We start from the raw sequence: 26,053 nt of genomic DNA on the forward strand, positions 1-26,053 counted from the left end.
GGCTCTTCTTCTTGAGAAAAACAGCAACTGGAAAGAGGCAAGAGGAGGAGCACCTTAAAATGAGACAACGGATGTATGGAATATCCCACTATGACTCAACCGGAGGAGCAGCACAGCAGTGGGAAGACCTGCCTGCTGGGATAGCATTAGTGCAGCTATAAATACTGTAGCAATATTATTTATTTCAATTAACCTGTTTTCTGATTAAAGCGATCGAGGCAGCAGTCACACATTTCATAGAAAGGGCCTTCAACATGTTTTTTCCATCGCTAATGCTGTCGGCTGAGTCACAGAAACCTGGGATCCAAGTACTGAAGTGCACTGGGCTTGCCGCCTTCTTGGTCCTGTGTCCACAACGGATGCTTTCTGGCACCCAGCTGAGTCAGTATGTCAGTGCCATCAGCACTGGGACAGCTATGAGGAAAAATTCTCTTCAGCAATATCAATATTTTCTTGTGCGATCTGTAACGTCCAGGATAGCACCTGCTCAGCTCCTGGCCTGAAAATGCAAGTGAAAGTTCATAAGGTTATTGAATGGTTTGGGTCCGAAGGGAACTTTGAAGATCGTCTAGTCCATGACAGGCCATGGGCAGGGACATCTTCCACTAGATCGGGTTGCTCAAACCCCCATCCAACCCGACCTTGACCACTTCCAGGGATGTGGCATCCACAACTTGTCTAGGCAACCTGTTCCAATGTCTCACCACCCTCATTGTAAAAAATTTCTTCCTTATGTCCAGTCCATACTGAAATCTCTTTCAGTTTAAAACCATTGCCCCCTGTCCTGTCACTGCAGGCACTGGTAAAAAGTTGTGTCCCCCTCGTCATCTGCTGTATGTGGTACGTGGGTATGGGACTGTGGTCCCTCCTGTGCAGATAACAAAGCCAGTCCCTCTCTGCGGTTCAGGTGGGGAAGGACCAGGAGGTGGTGGCTGGGAGTTGTGGCAGCTCCTACCAGCAATCCCCTGTGCGTGCTCATCCAGGGCTGGTCTGCAGGAAAGCTGCTGGGGTGCCAGGAATATGCCTTGTGCCTACAGTCATGGTGAGAACCTGCATCTTGTTGCTTTTCTCCTCAACAAACTGTATGTAGGTGGAACCAATTATAGGTAATGTACTTCAGCTTCCTAAATGCAAAGCATGGGAGGCTAAAATGTACCCCAGATTGACGTCAGCAGTATTTCAAGTGTGTAGCCAAAGGCAGCATCCCTTTGATATCTGTCTATTAGTATCTGTTTGCTGATGTCATGATGTCATGGGTAGTTTTTTTCTTCCATTTGTCTTTTTAGAATTTTTTTAAACTGTATTTTAAGTAATGATTTTCACCAGCAGAACAAAAAAGAATTAGCAAAGACCAGGGAGGGGGGCGTGTGACTGTTTCAAGAATATGATGCTGTAGAAAATATTCCTTTGAGCTTTCTGGGTTCAGAAATAAGGCAAGAGTCACATTCTTTGGAGGTGCGATGTACACCACTCACAAGTCAGTGGACTTTAAACTGTGCCTGCGTCTCCCAGCTCTCGGGGATCCAGGTAACAGTTTTGCTTTCATAAGCACATCTATTCAGTAAGAAATGGTTTCTCAGCAGCTTTGGAAATGCCAGAGATGGCTCAAATCTGCGCAGGCAAATTCACTTCTGTTGCAGGCAGCAGGCAGGCAGTAGGGAGGGAGGAGTGTGGGGGGAGATGGTGGGGCACATATTTGAAGGGGTTGAGGATGGGGATTGTCCTTCAGTGGGCAGCAGCTGGGCTTTCCAGGGGCTGTTGGTAGGATGCATCTCTCTTTGCCCCACACCACCTCCTCCCTTATTCCCTTGGGGAAGGGAGAACCCCACATTAGCCTCTCCTAGGTCTCGGGAGCTGGAGCCACCCTTCTCTCACCCCACCAAATCAGCCCTCAGGGAGAAGGTAGGGGATGTACAAGCAGCTGGGGAACGCACCCCCCCGGAGCCACGCAGGAACAGCAGAGCCAGGTAAACAGACACAGGTCCTGAGAAGCAGGATGCTGGATGGAGCATTCTACAAGCGGCTGGCAGAAGTCTCTCAATCGCTAGCCCTTGTTCTCGTGGGGGACTTCAATTTCCCAGACATCTGCTGGAAATACAACACAGCAGAGAGGAAGCAGTCTAGGAGGTTCCTGGAGTGTGTGGAAGACAACTTCCTGACACAGCTGGTAAGGGAGCCTACCAGGGGAGGTGCCTCGCTCGACCTGCTGTTTACAAACAGAGAAGGACTGGTGGGAGATGTGGTGGTCGGAGACCGCCTTGGGCTTAGCGACCATGAAATGGTAGAATTCTCCATTCTCGGTGAAGTAAGGAAGGGGGGGCAGCAAAACCGCAACCATGGACTTCCGGAGGGCGGACTTTGGCCTGTTCAGGACGTTGGTTGAGAGAGTCCCGTGGGAGACGGTCCTGAAGGGCAAAGGGGTCCAGGAAGGCTGGACGTTCTTCAAGAAGGAAGTCGTAAAGGCGCAGGAGCAGGCTGTCCCCATGTGCCGAAAGAAGAACAGGCGGGGAAGACGACCGGCCTGGCTGAACGGGGAGCTCTTGCTGGGACTCAGGAAAAAAAGGGAGAGTTTACCACTTGTGGAAGAAGGGGCAGGCAATTCAAGAAGAGTACAGGGATCTCGTTACGTCGTGCAGAGAGGAAATGAGAAAGGCAAAAGCCCAGCTAGAACGCAATCAGGCCGCTGTCATCAGAGGCAACAAAAAATGTTTTTACAAATATATTAATGACAGAAAGAGAGCCAAGGAAAATCTCCATCCCTTATTGGATGTGGGGGGGAACATAGTCACCGAGGATGAGGAAAAGGCTGAGGTACTTAATGCCTTCTTTGCCTCAGTCTTTGATAGTCAGACCAGTTATCCTCAGGGTATTCACCCCCCTCAGCTGGAAGACAGGGACAGTGAGCAGGATGAACCCCCCATAATCCAAGAGGAAGCAGTCAACGACCTGCTACGCCACCTGGATGCCCACAAGTCTATGGGGCCGGATGGGATCCACCCGAGGGTGCTGAGAGAGCTGGCGGAGGTGCTCGCCAAGCCACTCTCCATCATTTATCAGCGGTCCTGGCTAACCAGGAAGGTCCTGGACAACTGGAGGCTTGCCAATGTGACACCCATCTACAAGAAGGGCCGGAAGGAGGATCCGGGGAACTACAGGCCTGTCAGCGTGACCTCGGTGCCGGGGAAGATTATGGAGCGGTTCATCTTGAGGGCGCTCACAAAGCATGTGCGGGACAACCAGGGGATCAGGCGCAGCCAGCACAGGTTCATGAAAGGAAGGTCCTGCCTGACCAACCTAATCTCCTTCTATGACCAGGTGACCTGCCTAGTGGATGAGGGAAAGGCTGTGGATGTGGTCTACCTGGACTTCAGTAAGGCCTTTGACACCGTCTCCCACAGCATTCTCCTAGAGAAGCTGGCGGCTCACGGCTTAGACAGGTGTACTCTGCGCTGGGTCAAAAACTGGCTGGACAGCCAGGCCCAGGGAGTTGTGGTGAATGGAGTTAAGTCCAGTTGGTGGCCGGTCACAAGTGGTGTTCCCCAGGGCTCAGGATTTGGGCCAGTTCTGTTTAATATCTTTATCAATGCTCTGAACAAGGGGATCAAGTGCACCCTCAGTCAGTTTGCAGACGACACCAAGTTGGGCGGGAGTGTTGATCTGCTTGAGGGTAGGAAGGCTCTGCAGAGGGACCTGGACAGGCTGGATCAATGGGCCAAGGCCAACTGTATGAGATTCAACAAGGCCAAGTGCCGGGTCCTGCACTTGGGTCACAACAACCCCATGCAATGCTACAGGCTTGGGGAAGAGTGGCTGGAAAGCTGCCTGTCGGAAAAGGACCTGGGGGTGCTGGTCGACAGCCGGCTGAACATGAGCTGGCAGTGTGCCCAGGCGGCCAAGAAGGCCAATGGCATCCTGGCCTGTATCAGAAATAGTGTGGCCAGCAGGAGTAGGGAAGTGATCGTCCCCCTGTACTCGGCACTGGTGAGGCCACACCTCGAATACTGTGTTCAGTTTTGGGCCCCTCACTACAAGAAGGACGTCGAGGTGCTGGAGTGTGTCCAGAGAAGGGCAACGAGGCTGGTGAGGGGTCTGGAGCACAAGTCTTATGAGGAGCGGCTGAGGGAACTGGGGCTGTTTAGCCTGGAGAAAAGGAGGCTGAGGGGAGACCTTATCACTCTCTACAACTACCTGAAAGGAGGTTGTAGCGAGGTGGGTGTCGGTCTCTTCTCCCAAGTAACAAGCGATAGGACGAGAGGAAATGGCCTCAAGTCGCGCCAGGGGAGGTTTAGATTGGATGTGAGGAAAAATTTCTTCACCGAAAGTGTTGTCAAGCGTTGGAACAGGCTGCCCGGGGAAGTGGTTGAGTCACCATCCCTGGAAGTATTTAAAAGACATGTAGATGAGGTGCTTAGGGACATGGGTTAGTGGGCATGGTAGTGTTGAATTGATGGTTGAACTTGATGATCTTAGAGGTCTTTTCCAACCTTAATGATTCTATGATTCTATGATTCTATGAAGGGTGTGAGATGTAGCCTTCCAGTAGCTCTACAACCTTAAGCAAACAAATGGAAGTGCCTGGGATTGGAGGGCAGGCTATTGAAAGATGCACACTTCTCGCTTGTGTGGAAATTACTATTAATTCAGACAAGGACAGAGGTTCATTGTCGTGGTTTAACCTCAGTTGGCAAGTGAGCACCACACAGACACTTGCTCACTCCCCCCCGCCCGGTGGGATGGGGGAGAGAATCGGAGGAGTAGAAGTGAGAAAACTCGTGGGTTGAGATAAAAACAGTTTAATAATTGAAATAAAATAAAATACTACTACTAATAATAATAGTAATAATAATAAGAAGAATATACAAAGCAAGTGATGCACAATGCAATTGCTCACCACCCACTGACCGATGCCCAGCCAGTCCCCGAGCAGCGGCCCCCCCGGCCAGCTTTCCCCAGTTTATGTACTGCGCATGACGTCACATGGTATGGAATGTCCCTTTGGCCAGTTTGGGTCAGCTGTCCTGGCTGTGCCCCCTCCCAGCTTCCTGTGCACCTCCAGCCTTCTCAGTCGGTAGAGCACGGGAAGCTGAAAAGTCCTTGACTAGTGTAAGCACTACTTAGCAACAACTAAAACATCAGTGTGTTATCAACATTATTCTCATCCTAAATCCAAAACACAGCTCTGTACCAGCTACTAGGAAGGAAATTAACTCTATCCCAGCCAAAACCAGGACATTCATTTATGAGATGCTGTGCTTATTTAGCTCATTCAGTAACCAACCATCTCTTTTGCACCAGTCAAGATTTACCGCCACTTCAGGCAGCCCCCAGCGCCCCTATCCTTCATTGCTACCGATGTTTTCTCTGCATGGGGGAAAAGACGGAGAAAAAGAACAAGATTTGTCTGTCTTCAAAAAAGATCACACTTTCAGTAGCTGCTGACAACCTTCAGTCATACTTTCCTGTGCTAACATAATATTCATAGTAATTCTTCAAGCTGTGGATTTGGTATAAGCAATAGCTCTACATACGCTGCTTCTTCATAAAACTCATATCCGCAAACTAATAAAGTGTAATTAGTAACTGGGGTCTTTAATGATGTTATTTTAAATAGATTATTCTCTATGGGTGGTAACAATGTCAGTCCATTCTCTGTATCATTTCCTTGAAGGCTCTAGCAAGTACTTCTGCCTTCCTGATAAGGCCACTGCTCGAGGAGTTGAGAAATGAGGAGCGACTCTGAGCACACAGGCAATTAGTTGAAAGTACATCTTATCCCTTCAAAAGCCGGTCCTATTGAAGGGCACTCAGCCCACCACACTCAGGCCTTACAGGAAATACCCTAAGAGATCATTTGGGAAAATTTGTTATGTAAAAACAACATGTACTAAACTCAGGTAAAAGAACATTCGGGTTCCTGAGAAGCCAGCAAACATCACCCTAAGGGCTGTCTATGCCAGCAGCTCCCGGCAGCCCCAGTTCCTCCCAGTGCCCCTCATTCCTTCTCGGCATCCCACAGCCATCGCATACCTCTGTACCCAGCGTCTCTGCCCATCTCACCCCACCGGCCCTACTTTCCCCATCTCTCTGGCACCACCTGCCTCTCACAGCCGCTTCACCCATCCTCCTGCCCAGTTCCCTGGCCTGCCCTCTTACCCGTGCCTGCAGCCCTGCTTAGTGCTGGGACAGTTCACTCCTGTGGCAGCAGCAGTTGGGAGAGTCATGGGTGGCCAGGGAGAAGCTGCTGGCTCAGAGCTCAAGCCCAGCCGTGCGGGAGACCGAAGCTGTGAGTGGATGTGGGGGGAATGAAGCTGCGCAGAGGGATGTGTCTGAACATAGCAGGCTCAGGGAGGAAGGAGATGGGGGCTACAGAGACCTCTCTGCCAAACAAGTGTGCGCTGAGGTTTAGAAGCTGGCCAAAGCTGCGCGGGGTTCAAAAGCAGCACGAGTACTCCTGGCATGCCAGTCACATCGGCCAGCAGCCTCGGGGATGCAAACCTTTCTCCAGAAACGAGTCCTCTGAAGCCGCTAATGCTGAAAACCGTGGTAGTTCCCCCAATTTCATGCTTGGAAATGGAGCGAAGCAATTTTGGCCCAGTCCATTCCAAGTCCACCTGTATCTAACACCTACCCTGGAAAAAGCCAGCACAGAGTTAAAGCTGATAAATTTAGACACAAGTAAACCCTTCATTGCAGGAAGTGTCTGTACAGGGGGGAAAGGCTCAGCCTTGCCTAAAAGGACTGTCCTGAGCTGGGGAGCATCTCTCCTCAAATGAGTAGGTGGAGGATGAAGCGAACTGCACTGATGCAGATCGAGCAATGCCACTTTGCCCTGTCTCCTTGTGGAAGGAGACACTTCCTGGCACTTGCTGTGCCACACTTCATCTTGGAGAAGTATCCAGACATAGGATTGCACTAGGTTTATTTTCTTTCTATTGTTTCTTTCTCAGTCCCGTCCAGAAAATGTACCTCACCCGACTGATAACAACCACCACAAACCACACCATGTTTGGTGTTAAATGCAGGCAGATTGTTCTCTCGACCTCACTTCAGTCGTCGTTACACATGAAAGCTGGCAAAGGATAAAGCAGTAATGAGCAAGGCAGCAGGAAGATCAGCGGAGCAGGGATGCTGTGGCAGGGACTGTGGCGTGAGAACCTCATTAGTCAGAGGGACAGTCATGCTGGGGTGACTCAGCTTGGGAAAATGTGCTTTTTTTGATGGTTTAATAAAAGGTTGTTTAGTTGGGTTTTTTATTTAAATAATTGCTATTACTGACTCATTGCTAGTGGATGTCAAGGACGAAGGGAGCATGATGGCATTAGCTTATCTAGCAGACTTGTAGCTATCACTTCAAAGTATGCTCCACATTGTGCCACCTGTAGCTTAGGCTCTCATTTATGCCATCCCTGTGATTTTGGAGGCTTTACAATTTTGCCAAGTAGGCATCATTTGAACCGAGTTTTCCCATCCTGGTGGTCTGCCTTGAGCTTGTTATTAGTAACAGGATTGTGGTGTTTCAGCTGTTTCCAAGAACTAAATTAGGCAGAAATGTTTTGCAGACAACTGTTTTGTACATCACAGGACCTAACAGTAGAAGTTCTGGGCTCAAAACACCACCACAGGTCATCAATGCATTTGAAATTTATCAGCCTCTGCTTTCTCAGATCTCATGTGCTCCCCAGAGACTTCTCCAAATTCAACGTCTCTGCGGATGCTTTATGCTGGCGCTGAGCCTGCTCTGCCCTGTCACGTCCTCAGTGCGTTGCCCACCCGGCACACAGGCCATCTCTAGCGGACAATGACCCACGCTTCATCCACAGGTCAACGTCGGAGCAGGACTTCCTCAGCAATAGTTTATTTCAGCTCCTGGGTGCCATGGACCAGAGGCCAGAAAGCCTCTCAACCCTCTGCTTTTGATACTTCTCCCGTTGGCACTGAGAAGCAAGGAGGGAAAGGAAGTGTCTTTGTTCGAATGCCAGACAGAAATAAGTTCATCCAAGGATAAAAGGTATGGAGGGAGGAGGAGGAGGGCACTAGGAGACAGACAGACTGGAGACAGAAGGGGCAGAAGGGGTCAAGCTACCCTGGAGGGGATAAGCAGATGAAGAACAGCCTGTAACCAGTACAGCACACTCCTTTCTTGCAACCTGGAACAGGACCCAGCACTGGCAAGTCTTCACATTCCTCTGCAACCAGCAACATCTCTGCCATCAGCTGGCGGAGGTGGTGTGGGTTTAGCAGTCGGGACGCACGAGCATTGGTGCAGGGACATTCCCTGTAGGTTCTGCAGCAGCTTGTTGGCCACAAAGCCATGAAGTCAGCCACCACGTCCCCGATGAAAGCTTGTGTGAGGCCCCCGGGGTTCGGCAGAGGGGAATTACTGCTGGTCCATGCTCTGGAGAGGGAAGGAAGGAAGAGAGGAGGGAGGGGGGCTGTACACACTGCTGTCCCACAGACCCTGTGCAATGGCAGAGAAGACATCACTAAGAACGCTGACAGCACCTGGGAAATGCCACCACCCATGCGACCTCCTCTCCATTCCTCACAGAGTAGGAACGATCCTTTCTCATTTTATTCCTCATTTGGGTAACCCCATGCTTTAATCAGCAAACCTGTGTGGCTCCAGGAGCAGAGGCCTACAGCATGTCCCCTGCTGTCATGGCTGACACACTCCTCACCCTTTCCATAAGTCATTCAGGTCGTCAAGGGAGACAACTTGGGCCTGGTCTTCCTGCTCGTCCAGGAAGACTCTGTCCCAGGCTCTCACTTTTCACAGCACTCTTCAAATTCTGACTGCCAGCCTCAACTTATTCAAGTTTGAGCCCATTTATTCTTGGGCTTTTCAAAGTCTGCGATACATCACGTACTATGCAAAGGGCAATCTCCATGCTAATAGGCGATAACCCAAAGAAGCAAAGAGAGTCAGAGTATCATTGATTTTTTGTATTGCTCATTCTCCCTTATATTTGTAGCACTGAATGTTTTTAGAGATATGACTGTATGTTACCTAGAGTTATTGTACCAGACTGAACTTAAACAACAGTCGTGTGTTAGCAATATTGAAAGTTCAAACTGACTGAGAGCTATGAGTCTACTAACTTTGTTCTTGTTTTGCTTAAACTTAAGCCCAAATCATCTCAAAGAGGACAAGAAATGCTTGTGAGAGCTGCAAAATCAAAACTTAAGCTGTATATCAGCAGAGCTTTCTAGAAGACGGATTAGACAGTGAATTTTTTTTATTGGCCGTTTAAAATGTAACTAAATAAAGCTATAAGAATGTGCTCTAAGAATAATTCAGCACTGGCAGAAAGACCGACTGTAACGTCTCCAGGCCTTCTCTTCAACAAGTTTTTATGATTCTCAAGAAAAGAGTCCCAGTTCCGCAGAATGAAAAATGGGTGTCTCAAGTACTCACAGTTGCAGTTGCGTTGGTCTAATTTTGTGCCAGTGCAGCCTGGATGGGAGCATGGGGACCTATGTCCAGGGTAACAGAAGAGTATCTCAGCCCTTACGTACATACTGGCCTCCTGGCACCTCCTCTCAGATGAAATCACCTTTTCTTTTGCCAAAGAAGCATCACAGAGCGTAAAGTAGTTTTTGGGGGGCAGATCAACCAACAGCAGCCACTCGCCTCCTCCCCATGCCCTAGGAAGCCCCACTTCAAAAATTCCACCTCTTGCCCTCTCTGCAGCTTTCTCCCGCCCACCTAGCCTTGGCACCAGCTCTTGCTTTTGGGAAACATTTTCTGCCTTCCCCTTTTGGTCACATTTTCCTTCTTCCTCTTTTCTTTCATCTTCACCCTTCTCCCTTTCTGCAAAAGGTGGCATTTGCTTTCCCTCACCTTCACCATCAGATCAGCTAGCCTGCACCCGTGTGTCCGTGTCCACGATCCCCTGGTCCAGTACACAGTTATTTGCACACCCTCCCGCTCAAGCATCCTTACTCTCCCCAACCCTACTGCTCAGTCTTACAGGCTTGTCTCTTCCCACCTGTCCCCTTCCCTCCAGCATCATGTAAATCACTTCATCATCTCCATCAACTCTTCAGTCTCCATTCCTTCATCCTGCTTCAGGACACCCCCATGCCGGTGCCTTGCAACATGATGGCTAGGAGCTCAACAGGGTGCACAGACCTCCGCAGACGTCCTGTGCCCGTCATTGACCTCCTTGTGCCAGCGGGACCATCCAGCTCACATGGACTTCAGGTCCATCATGGCGTTGGTCTCCACAGCGTGGTTCTGCTTGCAGCAGGCCCGTTCCTGGTGTGCCCTGCCTGTTCCTGATGCGTAAGGCTATGGCACAGACCAGCCTCCAAGAGCGACACCAAATTGCTCGCACGCACCATGTCCTGGACACCCCAGCCCTTCCACACCAGTTCCGCCGGTCTTGGCGTCCTCGAGCAGGGGATGACCACGGCCACCTCCCACCCCGCCACCCTGCCGGAAAAACAACTGGGGGGGTCCCCGAGAAGTCTTGTACCCCACTCCTTAACAGCTGAGGCTCTGCTTTAACTGGAGATAAAGGTCATGCAGGAGATGCAACCATCTTTTGGGGGGGGGGGGGGGGTGTCCACCTCTCCCCCCGCGGAGCACCGCTCCGCGGGGGGAGAGGTGGACACACCCCCCCCCCCAGGGGAGCTCGCTGCGGTGCCACAGCGCCACCTGGTGGAGCAGGGCTGATCCTTGTGCTGCGCCCTGCCTCGCTGGGGGGGGAGGAAGGGAGCGAGCATCACCCCGGCACCCCCCCACCCCGCCGGTCCCTAAAGGGCGTGTGAACCCCCTCCGGGCACGCTTTGTGGGTTGTCGTGGTTTAACCCCGGTGGGCAACTAAGCCCCGCATAGCTGCTTGCTCAATCCTTCCCCCAAGTGGGGTGGGGGGGAAGGGGGGATGGAAGGGTAAAAAGGGAGAGAACTCACGGGCTGAGGTAAAGACGGTTTAATGATTAATAAATTTTAAAAACAGAAGGAAAAACAACAAAGGGAGAGGAAAATAAAACCCAAGAAAAACAAGTGATGAAAAAAAATGATTGCTCACCACCAACCGACCGATGCTCAGCCAGCCCCCCAGCATGGGCAGCCCCCCACCAACCTCCGCTCCCCCCCAGTTTTATTGCGGAGCATGATGTCATATGGTGTGGAATATCCCTTTGGTCAGTTGGGGCCAGCTGTCCCGGCTGTGTCCCCTCCCAACTTCTTGTGCACCCCCAGCCTACTCGCTGGTGGGGTGGGGTGAGGAGCAGAGAAGGCCTTGACTCTGTGTAAGCACTGCTCAGCAGTAACTAAAACATCCCTGTGTTATCAGCACTGTTTCCAGCACAAATCCAAAACATGGCCCCATACTAGCTACTGTGAAGAAAATTAACTCTGTCCCAGTCAAAACCAGTACATTCCTTTGTAGATAAATGGGGGACTTGAGTCCCCCAGTAACATACAGCCCCGAGAACACTTTAAATGTCATCACTAACACCCCGTGTTGTGACAGTGGGCAGCGTGACAGACACGCTTGTGTCGTACAGATTGATCTTAAACCAGGGCAGTTCGTCAGCTCTGCCCATCACCCTGGAGAGAAATGTGACTCAGCCTTGGGTCCACACCAGTGCCATTGCTTAACAAGGGGAGATCTGGATCTGCAAAATCTGGTCCCCGTTCCCGTTCAAGCAGTTACCAACCCCTCCCACCCCTCAAGCCTGAAAAGGGTTGGAAACCTTGAAAACCCTTGAAAAGCAATGTCTTTGCTTACAGAACGTGCACAATGTTTCCTTCCATACAGGTGGCTTGGAGGAAGGTTAGCAAGGCATTAGCAATAACGCAGCCAAAAGACTCCTCTGGTGTAGATGAAGTTCCTCCAACAGAAAATTTGGCCGAAGCCGCTTCCTGCGCAATCCCGAGGAGCGCTTCTTGGAGAGCGGTGAGATTCCCACCTCCTCTGCTTCCAGTCTTGCTGTCTGTATGCAGCACATTTGCACACAGAGGCAAATTAAACTCACCGCTGCCAGAGCTGTTGCAGATCTCCTGCTCCCTTGCTTGTATCAGGGATGACTGCAGCCTATTACAGCTCACCCCGTCCCGTTTCCATTAGAAACAGCCATGCATTTTCCTTGAGGCTTTACAAAACTCCTGCTGCAGGTCCCACAGGAAGTCAGGCCGGTCAGATGGAGGGACAAGCTCGGGACACAGGGAAGGGCTGAACTGGGGCTCACAAATTGTGGATTTTAACCTTGTCCTGCCACACCTGTACATCACCCCCATTTTTTTCTACCTGCAAAATGTTAAGAACAAGGGAGCCCTTTTTTTCTGCAGCCTCATGAGGTCCCCAGGAAAAAAAACCCTAGGCTGTGGAGGCATGGTCTGAAGCTCTACAGGTGAGACCTAAACATTTTGTGGAGAACTGCGCTTGTGGGCTCTCCTTTAAGCGGCAGATGTGTAACCTGTGTGCAGGCAGTGCGTGCCATCTCCCCGGGGTCAGCAGACCCTGCCACCCTGCCTCCCCTGCCTGCTGCACATATAAATGTGCCATTGGAAAAGTTATGAGCTTTTTATTGTCACTTGTGGAGTGAGATATTGAACCATCGAAGTGCTTATTCATTTCTGGTTATCTGATTGTCGTAATGTTTCTAAACTGCCAGTTGAAGGTAAGAGATAAACTCCAGCCAGCCTCAGACTGAAAGGCGCCTTTGACGTAGCTAGGTTTTTTTCATCAGGGGATGATATATTATTTATTGACCCACACAGGGTCACCTGGAAATACTTCATGCAGGGAATCGAAAGGGAAGAGTAAATACTGAAATCAAAGACCTGCAGGACCTCGTTTTGCCAGTGGGACAGTTTTTCTCTGCTTGTGTGGCCATGGTGGACCCGGCCTCATGGCTAGTGGCTCTGGTTCTCAGAAGGAAGAGAAACTCCTGTGCCCCCTGTCATTCAAAGAAGAACAAATGCAGCACGGAGCAAAACAGGCAGCTGTGTTACTTATTTCTCAAAGAATTCCCTTTCCCTGTTTTCATAACCTCACTCTTTAACACCAGCTTGGAGAAGATAGGCAGAGATTTAGGGGCCAAACTGCTGAAGCTACTTGAAGGAGTGGACGGCAGGGATCTCCTTGGGGATGGCGGGGAGACCCGGCATTGCTGCCGAAGGAGATCAGGCAGGAGGGAGCCTTGCTGTTCTCTAGATTTCCCAGGCTTGCTCTCTAAAAACTAATCCAAATGCATCCCCGTGAAACAGCATTCACATTGTAAAATGAAAAAAAGGCTTTTCTGAGGCTCAGGGGAGTTGTGTGTGTGCAGGGGGTTCAGAGATAACAATTTTCTGAACAAATCTTTGATGTTAGCCTTTCAGCACTTAATTTCAATGGAAGACAGGAGAGACATCCATCTGCTAAAGGGAATATTTACCTCTTCCATTCTGCATCTCGCTTTGCTGTTGCTATGGTCACATGTTGTTATAATTGTCTTTTATTAAAGAGAATCTCTTTTAGAGACTTTTCTACCCAATGCATCCTGCCAGCTTTCTGGTTTATGAATGTCTATTTACCTATTTAGCCTGTCCGATGATGGCATTTTTAAGGCCTCAGGGTATTTGGTTTCCAAGCACTGATAGAATTAACAGAGAAGTTCCCAGCATGATCATGATTTCCTGAAGTCAAAGGCAAGTTGAAAGTAGTCGGGTTGGGGTGTTTTTTTTTTTGGTGTGTTAATATATAAAATGCCCCTTTCTGAAAAAGAATATGTGTGAAGATTTTGGCTTTTTATCAATCAGAGATCAAATATAATAGGGTGAAGGAGATTAATTAGTGTAACTCATCTGTTTGGATGCTTTCTGACAGAATTTTGTCCAGCCTGTTTTTCAAAGGCCTCCAGTTGGCCTACTATGGTCTACATATGGATTCTACAATTTCCCTGGAGTCATCAGTACCCTGGGAAAAAAATGTCTTAATTTCAGAAGCAAATTGCTCAGCAGCAAAGCCTTGCTGCGCACCAGGCTGGGTGTGAGCAGTGAGGCCAGTGCCTTCTCCAGAGGTGCTGTTGGAGTATGTGACATCTCTGTCCCTTGCGCGTGGCTGTCCTTCCAAAACCAGGATCTTGCCTGGCCATCCTTCCAAAACCAGGATCTCGGGGAATGAAGGGGATGTGCACTCAGATCCCATCACAAACTGCAGCTGGGACACGGCAGCTGGATCTAGAGCCTGGGAGTTGTTCCTGTGTCCCACAGTTTTTACAGAAGCCAGGTTACTTTTGTCCTACTGTTGGTAGAGGTAGAGAATATGGTCACTATACCTTGTGTAATGACCTGATGCTTGCCTGAAGACTCTTGCCGTATCACTCAGTTGTCTTCCTCAAGAGTGTCAGACTTTGCACATTATTTTGCATGAACTTCATCTTTCTGCTTTCAGGCCACTTCTGCAGTCAGTCCAGATCATACGACATCCTAATCCCACCTTCCCAAGCACTCCTCCTGGTTTGCTGACATGGGCCAGTTTTATAATGGTGCCCTTTACTCCATCATCCCCATAATCATGGAATCATAGAATCACAGCATGGTTTGGGTTGGAAGGGACCTGTAAAGATCATCTAGTCAAACCCAGGTGCCATGGGCAGGGACATCTTCCACTAGATCAGGTTGCTCAAAACCCCATCCAACCTGACCTTGACCACTTCCAGGGATGGGGCATCCACAACTTCTCTGGGCAACTTGTTCCAGTGTCTCACCACCCTCATTGTAAAAAATTTCTTCCTTATATCTAGCCTGATATAACACTCTTTTAGTTTAAAACCATTACCGCTTGTCCTATCAATGACTCCATTGAATGGTACCTAATCAGAGCAGACCCATGTTAAGCTTCTCTTCACATGTCCTCCAAGATGGGAAGTTAATTGTTGGTAACTACTTATTAGCCTTGTTTGGTTTGAGCACGCAGAGCAGTTGAGCTGGCAGTGTCCCCTCCGCATTGAGTGTAAAACGTTGGCTGAGTTCAGTCTGACCTGGCAGCGGGACAGAGCTTTCAAAGAAAATCGTGTCTGTATAAATGTCGTGAAAGTGGATAGCCAGAAGGAGACAAGGACCCTTTTCAGTAACTTAGTTGAGCAAACAGCTGTAGCTGAGCTCTTGGCTTGTCAGATGCCAAGGAACCTGCACAAGTGAGAGCTCTTATGAACCCTCCAGATGAAAGCAGAGCTGGAGTCGGGCAGTATCGCCTTTCATGCTGGAGTCAGTCACAAGGCAGGTCTGTAGGCAGGCAGGCTTCGGGAGACCCAGAGCTGAGCACAGCTCCTGAAGAAGCTCCAGATCCGCCTTACCACCACTTCACCTCCTTCGCTGGGGAGAGCCTGGGCTTGGGCAGGGTCAAAAGCAGCACATTGGTCAAAAGGAACAGAAAGTGGCAAGTCTTGCCCTGCAGCAAGGCAATGATGTTGATGGCTCTGTTGGCTAACGCGCATGGGCTGCTGGGTGGCCGGTATTGCAAACAACAGCTGAATCCTAAATGAAGCAAACCCAGCTCCATAGCTGTGTCTCTCTGCTCCTGAGGTGTCTGCGTGATGCCCAAGTGAATGAATAAGAACTGCTTTATGGCCCAGGCTGTGTCCCATGCCGCCAAGGAAGGCTAACGGGCTGTTATACCCCTTCAGACACAAAGTCTGGGCTCTGTCCAGCTCAGCACTTCCTTGCCCACCACAGTCCAGCCGACGCGTTCAGCATTCGTGCTGAGGCACCATGTCACACCAGCAGGACCGGCTGCAGCCAAGGCCTCCCCGAACTGTGTTGCCATGGCGATCTGTGCTCCAGCCTCATCCCTCTTGGTCACCCGGCACACAGCAGGTCTCACCTCCTTCTTCTCATGTCTCTCACCCCTCCTGCCCTGTTCTCCATGGTGTAGTAAGCCTCCGGGGTCCCAGCTGGACTCTCCACAGTAGCTGCTGTCACACAAGCCCCCTTTTTAGGGGGAGCATCCATCCTTGCTTTTGTTGGACTGCTTTGCCACGGTTTGCTTGGCAGCTGCAGTGAGAGATGTGCTGGGGCTGCTTGGGCACCGCAGCGATTACATCTGATCGTTTGTGTGAGACAGTGGGACTGCGGAACCAGGACCAGAGGCCAAACTCAAGTGGCTTTAATGACTGGGAGCTTTGTTCTAAGAGATTGCTGCCAGGGTAAAATAATAATGGGGTTGCTGACATTTTGCTGGTGTTGCAAAGAGTATTAGCTTTCAGGGGAAATGGGAAAGAAAGAAAACAGCACCCAGCTCTGTGCTGCTGAGTTAATTGGGCAGAACTAGAGTAGTTTTATCTTGCCCAATACCAGTCAGTGATCATCTGCTCCTAAAATCTGCCTACCTCTGGCTGCCACCTCTGCCATGTCTGTCATTGTGCATAGCTGTTTTGAAACACAACATGGATGAGAAAAACAGGTGATGGAGAGGCAAAGGTGAAATGGCATAGTCAGGAACTCACCCTTCCTTTTCCTGGGGTGAGGAGGTAGGAGGGGAGGTTGAGGGGGTTGCGTTCCTCCTCCTGATCCTCAGTGTCCCTGGGTGCAAGGAGCACTGCCAAACCCTCGACAGAGGAGCAGCTGCAAGAGTGCAACTCGGTCCCATGTTCAACTGTGTGATTATTTGCAATTAGCTGTGTGTAAAACTAGCAGCTGGAGTATGATGGGAGTTACCTGACCCAGTTCCTGAGCAGTTCTCAAAATATTTAGAAGAGCAGTGCTAGTCAATAAACCAGGATGGCACAAGGATGATGGTGAGAACGTAGGAGTGGCCATACCAAGCCAGCCCAGCACCCTGTCCCCAGCAGATGTCTGAAGAGAGAAGGAGGCTATTTAGTCTTGTTAAGGTTGTGTTGATGCCCATCTCCAATGGAGAAAACCAACAGAAGTGGCTCAAGGAAAAGTAGAAGGACCAAGCAAGTATATTGAGATGTTTCCAAAAAATCTGTTCCATCACGCAGCAATCTATGGCTCAGGAGCCTCTGGGGCCTTTGCACCTAAGACACCTCAGTGGATTTCACCTCCCTGAGGATGTCCAAAACATATGTGAACCCGTACACATTTACGTTACATCCATAATGTCCTCTCACAGGGAGCATCACAGATTTAAACACTGTGCAACTGTATAAATTCCACACTGTATAAAAATAAATCTCATTTTGTTTTTCTTGAAATTGCAGCCTGCTGGTTTTGTGTAAGTTGCCTTAGCTCTTGCATTAAAAAAGGCTGATGGGTGGTTCCTTCTTCATCTTCTCCATGTCATTTGTAATTTATAACCTGCTAGCATATCCTCCTGTCTGGTTTTTGGGCTAAGGAGATCTCTCTACCTGTTTTTTCCATGCGCAGAAGCCTTTCTGTACCTTTGATCACCTTTGTCAGCTTTCTCTGTATCTTTCTAGCCATAAAGCAAAATCCCCTGTCACCTGTCTATAATGCTGTGTAAATGCTAAGTAAGGCCAATGTGTACCATTCATTAAGCCCAAGGGAAATCTTTGGAGGTGTATGAACCCCACAACACTGAGGTGCACACAAAGCATGTTCGTGTTCATAGGAGAGTGGATTCAGAGCAGACAGGCCATAGTGGAGACCATAGTGTGGAAGGAAGGAATATCTGCAGGACCAGAGAGTGAGCAAATTCTCAACCTTACAAGGACACAGTATCCTGCCACAGCCTGAAGTAGCTGATAAGGAACGTGAAATTCTCTGTACTGAAATGTGCTGGTTTGGGCTGGGGTAGAGTTAATTTTCTTCACAGTAGCTAGTATGGGGCCATGTTTTGGATTTGTGCTGGAAACAGTGCTGATAACACAGGGATGTTTTTGTTACTGCTGAGCAGTGCTTACACAGAGTCAAGGCCTTCTCTGCTCCTCACACCACCCCACCAGCGAGTAGGCTGGGGGTGCACAAGAAGTTGGGAGGGGGCACAGCTGGGACAGCTGACCCCAACTGACCAAAGGGATATTCCACACCATATGACGTCATGCTCAGCATATAAAGCTGGGGGAAGAAGAAGGAAGGAGGGAACGTTCGGAATGATGGCGTTTGTCTTCCCAAGTAACCATTACACGTGACGGAGCCCTGCTTTCCTGGAGATGGCTGAACACCTGCCTGCCGATGGGAAGTAGTGAATGAATTCCTTGTTTTGCTTTGCTGGCGTGCATGGCTTTTGCTTTACTTATTAAACTGTCTTTATCTCAACCCATGAGTTTTCTCACTTTTACCCTTCCAATTCTCTCCCCCATCCCACTGCGGCAGGGAGTGAGCGAGCGGCTGTGTGGTGCTTAGTTGCCGGCTGGGGTTGAACCACGACAGTCCTTTTTGGCACACAACGTGGGGCTCGAAGGGTTCGAGATAACGACGGGTTTGATTGGAATGTGCTAGATCGAATTTATAGCCGTTATTGCCGTTTAGCTATTAATTGGCAGGCTCCTGTGCTTGCCATGGGTCTTGCTTGCCTTACTGTATATTAGAGTCTAGTGCTCGTTAGTGGTCGTTTTTTGCTTTTGCTGCTTGCTGTACTGCTGTATGGCTTATCATCTTACTGCCGTGCCTGGGAACATTTTGATAACAGCAATGGCGATGACCCTGGGCTGGCAGATGGCCAGGGCATCACTGCTGTTTCTGTGCTGCTGTGCTGGGCAGGCTGGAACTCCAGTGTGAACTCGAGTCAAAGGGACTGTGACCTGTGGATGAGTCCACGTGGGAGCAGGACACCCTGAAGCGTCTGTGGCTGTAGATAAGCCCGTGCCAGAGCAGGTACATCTCAAAGCATTTGTGGCCATGGTTATGTCTGTGACACAGCAGGTATACCTCTGAAGGGATTGTGGCCCAAGGATAAGTCCACACTGGAGAAGGTATACCTCAAACCATCTGTGAATAAGTCCATGCTGCAGCAGGTACACCTTGAAGCATCAGTGGCTGTGCATGAGGTCGTGCTGGAGCACCTCAAAGCGTGTGGCCATGGATAAGCCCACGACAGAGCAGGTACACCCCTGGAGGGATTGCAGCCATGGGTAAGGCCGTGTTGGAGCAGGTTTACTTCTGAAGGGACTGTGGCTGTGCATAAGACCATGCTGGAGCAGGTATATCTCTGAAGGCATTGTGTCCATGGAGAAGGCCATGCTGGAAAAGGTGCACCTCAAAGTGACTGTGGCTGTGGATAAGTCTATGCCGCAGCAGGTGTACCCCTGGAGAGACTGTGGCTCATAGATAAGTCTCCACTTGGAGCAGGTACTCCCCTAAGGGACTGCAGTCTGTGGATAAGTCCGAGCCAGAGCAGGGGCAAGGGGAGGAGTTCATTGCAATGTTAAACCAGATGGTCTGGTCCAAAGGGACCCGGGGTGGAGATTGTAATGGATCTACCTTTAAATTGTTGTAACCCATGATTTGAGTTGCGTGTTATACGAATTACTATAGCAGGAACCCCTTGTTGCTAGCCAGGCTAGAAGCAAGGGGAGGAGTTCATTGCAATGTTAAACCCTATAACCTGGCCCAAAGGGACCAGGGGTGGAGATTGTAATGGAAATACCTTTAAATTATTGTAACCCATGATCTGAGTTGCATGTTATAGGAATTACTATTGCTGAATCCCTGGAGGGAGATGTTTTAAACGTGGGAGGGGTTGGACACATCCTTAGAGTGACAAACCACATTTCTAGGGCTTCCTTGAACCAGGCACTGGAGATCAACCTGAGTCAAAGGGCTAAGCCACTCTGCAATCTCCAGGTGTGTGCAATGAAATGCAAAGAGCCCGTGCTGGCAGTTACAGGTGAGTGCAATATTTAAGTGCCTGCTTTAAATTCCCAGCAGGGACTGGGTTATGCAAGGGAAAGTCTCCAGGTGTGTGAAGTGGAGCCTGGTTTCACTGTTCATATAATGTGGCAGCCTGGATCCCAACATGGGGTCCTCCTAGATTCTTAGCATGGTCCTTGGAGGGGTCACTTTCTCCTTTAATGGCTGTCATTGAAAAATATAACTATAAAAACTGACACTCTTTTATACACACATCATAGCCTTTTTTTCCATCTTAGAGCTAGAAGAGGCATGTGCTGTTTGGGCTGGCTTTGCAGACCCCATGTGCTGTTGACAGCAGCATTAATGAACCACAGACCGAGCCATCACAGCGCCTTCCTCTAACACTTTCCCTGATTTTACCTGCCCAGCTCTGTGACTACTGCATGCCCCGAAGATGGCAGACATGCGAGTCTAGTCCCTGCCTGAACACATTTCAATCCATGTCTCCATCTTGCCAGGAGAGGTCTGTATTGCCCACTGTGCAGCTAGTCGGTGTACATAAGAGAGAAAAAGAGTACAAAAAACAGTTCTAGGTCATCTGAGCATTTGAAGAGGAAAAGGACTTTATTAAATAAGGGAATGATTTTTCTGCCCTGTTGCAGATGCCTCTGCTCCGGGCAGAGCCAAGGTGTACGCCGGGTGGGACTGCTTCTCGTTGTGTGCTGCAGGAGGAGCCCCAAGGCCCCTGGCTCAGAGGTGGACCCTCATCTGGCTGGGTGAGCCCTTCCCCACAGCCCAGCGGACTGACTTTAAGGAAGGCAGAGGAAAAGGTCAACATCAAAGATGCCTGGTAGGAATCAGACAGGCCAGGGACACTGTTTCTGGTCCTCAGCCACCAGTCTTGCTCCCTTCTGGCACCTCGGTGTGCTGTTATTTCCTTCTTGGCTGCTTCCCTTACCACGACACAGAGACCAGCTAAACTGAAAACTGTGTGGTTGTGTCTTTATGCGAGGAATGTTGAGGTTTAATGACAAAAGTGTAGGCACCGTTGCCTTGAAAATGTGTTGCTAAGACGCAAATGAAGAGGCTGAAAAATGGAAAATACAAACAGCAAGGGAAAACACAAGCACAGCTATGGAAGGAAGGAAGAAGCTGTGCTCATAGCTCCCTATAATCACATACTGCAAGGTTTAAAACCTTGCTTTCAGGAAGATCCCAAAGCCATTTTTATTTGAGGGTGTAACAGCCAGGTGCTATCATCAGTAAATATTTTAATCACAAAGTAGAAATCAGCAAGTAAATGAAAGGAGCAATTCAATAGTGTCTTCAGCTTCTTCTCAGGTATCTTCCTGGAAGGCTAGGGGAAAGATGTGGGATGGGTGAACATGGGACAGAGCCTATCTGAGGCAACATTACATTTTTTCCCATGTTATTCTTGGACAATACTTAAGTGGTCAGTGAAGAGTGCTTGAAACATCTGTTTCAGCTTCAGCAAAGGAAAGAATGGAGTCCAGAACATTTTAACCTTTAATAACAAATACTTCAAAGGTGCTCCAAGCTGCATGCAATGACTTCTACAAAAGGTATGAGCATTTATAGTGCTCTACATACTTAGTGTGCCATGCAAACATCAGCTAATTAATCTAAGTAGTATCATAAAGAACATTAAGCTATTTATCTTCCCAGAGATAAACCAGTAAGCAGAGCTAAAAAAAACCCCAATAATCTCCCTAATAGAATGCTTATTTAAAAGGGGAAACTGTCATGGTGTTTAATTTATTTCTCCAGAATAAAGAAATTTCCTGGTATTTCTGCTATAGACGAGTGCAGAACAAATGGAAGGGCTGCCTTACATTCACTTGGAAGGTTTGTTTTTCCCTCCAGTGTTACGCCAACATCAACCCATTGTTTTCGGAAGCGTTGCTTTCTTCAACTGGTGTAAGCACTTGGAGAGCCGGAATCCTAATTCCAGTGATTGTTCCTTCAGCTATTGTCTTCCTCTTTCATATGCATACAAAAGAAGACTTAACAACACACACAAAAATATTCTGATGCTGAAATTGGGTTCAGCTGTCTTTCTGTTCCCCCCCAGCGGCTTTGCCTAAGCTAAATGAAGCGTTCTTTCATGGGGATGAATTAATCCAGCCTAGCAATCATTGTGCAAGAGCTGGGCATTTATTTTGTTGCAGCCTTCCAGTCTCTCCCATGAGCTCATGCGCAAGAGCGTGAGCCGGAGCTAACCGTGTTAACGGGAGGCCACAGCTCTCTGCCTCTGCAAACCCACACCTGGGCTTTGGCAGAGCCTGACTTAGCTGAATAAAGGCTTTGAGGATGTAGCCATATAAACTAATGTAAATACTGTGTAACAACTAATCTTCATTGTAGAGGAGGAAGTAATGCAGCTTTATGAGTGGGAAGGTCAAGGAATGTTATCCACTTTTACTCAGGAGTTTTTTGTGGTCTCCATTTACATTTTATCCATTTGCTTTTCTATTGACACTGGCTTGGGATAGAGGAAACTCATGCAAAGATCAGATTGCCAGTCAAGGTCCTGACAAAGGAAGGAAACGGTCATTGATTACAAGGGACCTGATTTGGCATTCCTCATGGAGCTACCTTCCCCACTGCAAAGCTCGCTGCCCCACTGCAGAGCTTGCTGCCCCTTTGCTGGCTGGTTTAGGTGCCTCAGGAATGCAGAGTGGAGCCTCATGCTTGTCCAGGGCTGGCAGTGGGTGTCTGGTGTAGCCTGCAGACTGTCTGTTATGACCATGCTTGGGCAACTTCAGCTGCAAGAACCAGCTGAAGTGGTTCTGATCATTCAATAGAGAACTGGGCTTGAACCGCAGCAGTGTCCCTGCATGTCTGTTTGCTGACCCCTCGACCAAAGGGAAACCAAGAAGGGTCAGAAGGGGATTTAGTCTCCACCATGCTCCCATCATCCGCCGCCAGTGTTTCACCTTTTGGAACATTTTTTAATATAATGGAGCATAGAGAAAGGGACAATAGGTACTTCTAATGATTCTGATCTCATTACAAGTGTTATTCTTTCTAACTGCCCATCTAATAACAGAACACATTTGCATACTATTATAGATCCACTATTTGAGTACGTATACACACAGACACACACACACAGTTATATACCAAGAGTAACCAGCTTAGAGTAGAGTTGAATTTTTTTTTAAACACTTGTTTTCCGAAAAGATATGATAGCATGCTTTATAAAACATGGGAAAAATTCCTAAACTTCATGATTCTAAAACATAACAAGTAGAAATTAAGGCCAAGAAAAAAAATTTGCATGGGACCACAAGTAACTGGAAAGTTATTTTGCTTTGGAAATTAACAATTTAACAGATAACCACTTGGATTTAGGATATGCACTGGCACATAACACAACACTCAAATGATTATACGGCATCAGTTCAGGTCAGATTTGCAGATGCTACTTTCAGTCAGGGGGTCCGAAAGTTAAGAAAACTCCCGTTGTCTCCAATTTCAGATTTACGTCCGTGAACCAGAGACTGGAATCTGGTCTTGCATACTTGTCCATTACAGAAGTTAGAGAAATGCTAACCCAGCCTGATCCACCATGCTTCCTTCTGCTCTTGGTTTTAAATGTAACAGTAGGGAATTCTCTGCCAATGCAGAGAAAATCAGGAACACTGGGCCATAGTATGGGTTGAGTGAATAGCCTACCAGGAGAGAGGCTTTGCCCCTGCAAAGGGTTTTCTGGGCGTGGGACAGATAAACTTTCCCATTGGCGTATGCACATGTGTGCATGCACACACACAGAGCCAGCCAAAGCCTCAGGGACTTTTGCCACCATCCTGTTAATCATTATCGAGGCAGAGATGTATTCTTTGAGATCTCTGACCTGTTTTGCAGCCCTGAAGGGTTTATTGCAGCCAGTGCAGCCTTGGCCAGTGTTTGGATTGCGTGCTGACAGTCAGCCAGCTGGCCGTGGTTCAGAGCTCAGCGATATGGAGCGTTGCAGGACTGCCCGTTTGTACTTCTTGGCTTCTTGGGAACATGGAGCAACTCCTGCTTCCACCAGCCAAGGGGGAGCGGGCGGCCCGAGGGACGCGGGACAAGGAGGAAGCAGCCGGGTGAATTTTCCTTGGGTGATAATGAGGTCATGTGGACGTTGTGGTTGCAAGAACATGGAATCAGGACTGAAGAGCAGTCAGGTGAAATGGGATGGTTCAAGGAGAGCCTCTGTCTTCAGTGGACTGCTCTGAACACATGAAATCTCAGCCTCAAATCCTATGAGATTCACGCATACAAAAAAGACTTCTCCTAGAGGTCTTTGTTTAAGTCCATTTATTTTCTTTCTTCTTTTTCAGGACTCTGGAAGCTTTTCCTGAAGCCTTTGGTGATTTGCTGAAGCCTGAACTTCAGCAGGAAATTCAATCAATCTTTAATTCATCCAAGAATTTAAGTACTGTCCTATTCCTGCTCTCCTAAATTGTAAATAATTTCAAACAAAGAGGAATCAGAACCATTTTGTCAATTGTTTTGATTAGCCAGTATCTTGCTGGCTCCTGCATATCCTTTCTGGTTGGTGACTCTCAGGGTAGACATCTGGTTCAAATCCCATGAAAGTGAGACAGTAAAAAATCCGTAAAGAAGTGGAATTAGGAGTTCAAACCCAGTAGCCTTGCTGGGTAAGGGGCCTGTGACTAGATAATCTTTAAAGGTCCCTTCCAACCCAAACCGTCCTATGGGTCTGTGGGTCTATGGTAAGTGCGTGACCATGCAGTCACTCAGGGAAGCTCCTCTTTGGAACACGTTCCCAAGGGGACATAAATAAAGAAAATGGTTCCTTCTTCTCAGTACCGGCAACTCATAAAAATTGTCTGCACCAATTCTAAGAAAGGACACTAGCCATGCTACATAGAAGGCATCTCCATGGGGTCAAAAGGAGGGAGCAAAGATAGCTATCTCCAACACAAGAGTTTGTCTGCCCTTCTGAAGAGCATGTTCCCTCTACTCTGACTAGCAACAAAGCTGTTCAGGCTGAGAGATTTATTCTTTTGCATTTATCTAGAAGGTGTTAGGAAATGGAAGGATGTTTATTTCCCACCATCACCCCGGTACAGTTTCAGCCAGTTTTGTCATATCTCCATACATCCAGATTTTATGGTCCCACTACCTTATGTGCCGCCTACATAAAGCACAGAGCTAAGGGTAAGCATGAGCATGTAGTAACAGACAGCAAACCCAGTATCGACACCAGCAAGGCCTGTCAGCTAGACCAGGCAGACTCGCTTTCTCCTTGAGTTAATCAAACCCCTGTAGAAGCTTCTGGAGAGCCCAGGGGATTGCATAGCGCCTGATCCTGGCTGCTGAGGTTCACACTTCAGTGGGGCCGGAGCTGATCAAAGAGGTTTGTCTGGTTCCAGGAGGCTGAGCCCTTGCAGAAAAGTGTGTGCTGCAATCAGGATGCTATCTACTGTAATCCTTCTTTCTTCGAAACACAGAAAGGTGTGACTTTTTCATGAGACCAGGAAAGGGCCCTATTGATTTTTTTTTGCGTGTGTGAAACAGCAGTGTAATTTTGAGCCTCCCCTGCTGTCTCACCAGTTCAAATCCGGATGCTTTGCAGAAATGACAATTCTGTGCGGTATGAAATCACTTGGCACCAACTGGTACAGAGAAGGCTGTGCACTATTGACAAAAGCCTTTTCATCAGTTACAGCCAGCTGTCTGGGTGCATACTCCAAAAACCTTTGAAATCTTGGGGGCTGAATCACTGGTTGCATTTGTCTGTAATCTTCTTCAGCATTACTCAGGAGTTTGCAGTAAGCAAATTTTACTCATTAGGGATAATGAACATAATTCACATTTAGTTCCGCTCCATTTTACCAACTACATCACAGGCAGTCATCCTTAAGGTATAAAACATACATGCTCAGTAAATGCCTATTTTACTGCAGTCAATAAGATATGAAGGCACCGTGTACCCAGGAAAGAACAATTTAGGGAAATTAAGAGCTGTTTCATGAATGCAAGAACAAAGCTCACTTCCAGCATCTCCCTGCTCCATGGCTTCTCTGGTGCCTAAGAAAAGGCAGCATGTGTCCTGTGGGGACACAAAGGGTGTAAAACTTTCCCCCACTGAAACCATCTTTAGATCTTGAAAATGGAGCTGCTTGATGAGTGGAGGGAGTGTGTTAGCATGCACTGAGGGCAGTCAATGGCCACGCACTTCTCTGTGGGTTATCTTTTTGGGGTTTTCCTGAAGGCCAGCAACGCTCCTTTCAGAGGGGAAACGTCCATTTCACCCCCATAGGACAGAGAGGTGAAGTCTTTGTGAAAAAAATCTCTGTGGGGACACTT

General features: G+C 48.6%; 1 long non-coding RNA gene across 1 annotated transcript; it reads left to right on the forward strand.

The window, feature by feature from the left end:
• The first annotated feature begins 19,693 nt into the window (after positions 1-19,693).
• On the forward strand, positions 19,694-24,176 carry LOC143174102 (uncharacterized). The gene is made up of 3 exons (XR_012997911.1): positions 19,694-19,745; positions 20,374-20,561; positions 24,058-24,176. It is a non-coding gene; the product is annotated as an uncharacterized LOC143174102 (long non-coding RNA).
• The last annotated feature ends 1,877 nt before the right edge of the window (positions 24,177-26,053 follow it).

The sequence above is a fragment of the Aptenodytes patagonicus genome, chromosome 1 (genome assembly GCF_965638725.1).
Source record: "Aptenodytes patagonicus chromosome 1, bAptPat1.pri.cur, whole genome shotgun sequence".
Lineage (NCBI taxonomy): Eukaryota > Metazoa > Chordata > Aves > Sphenisciformes > Spheniscidae > Aptenodytes > Aptenodytes patagonicus.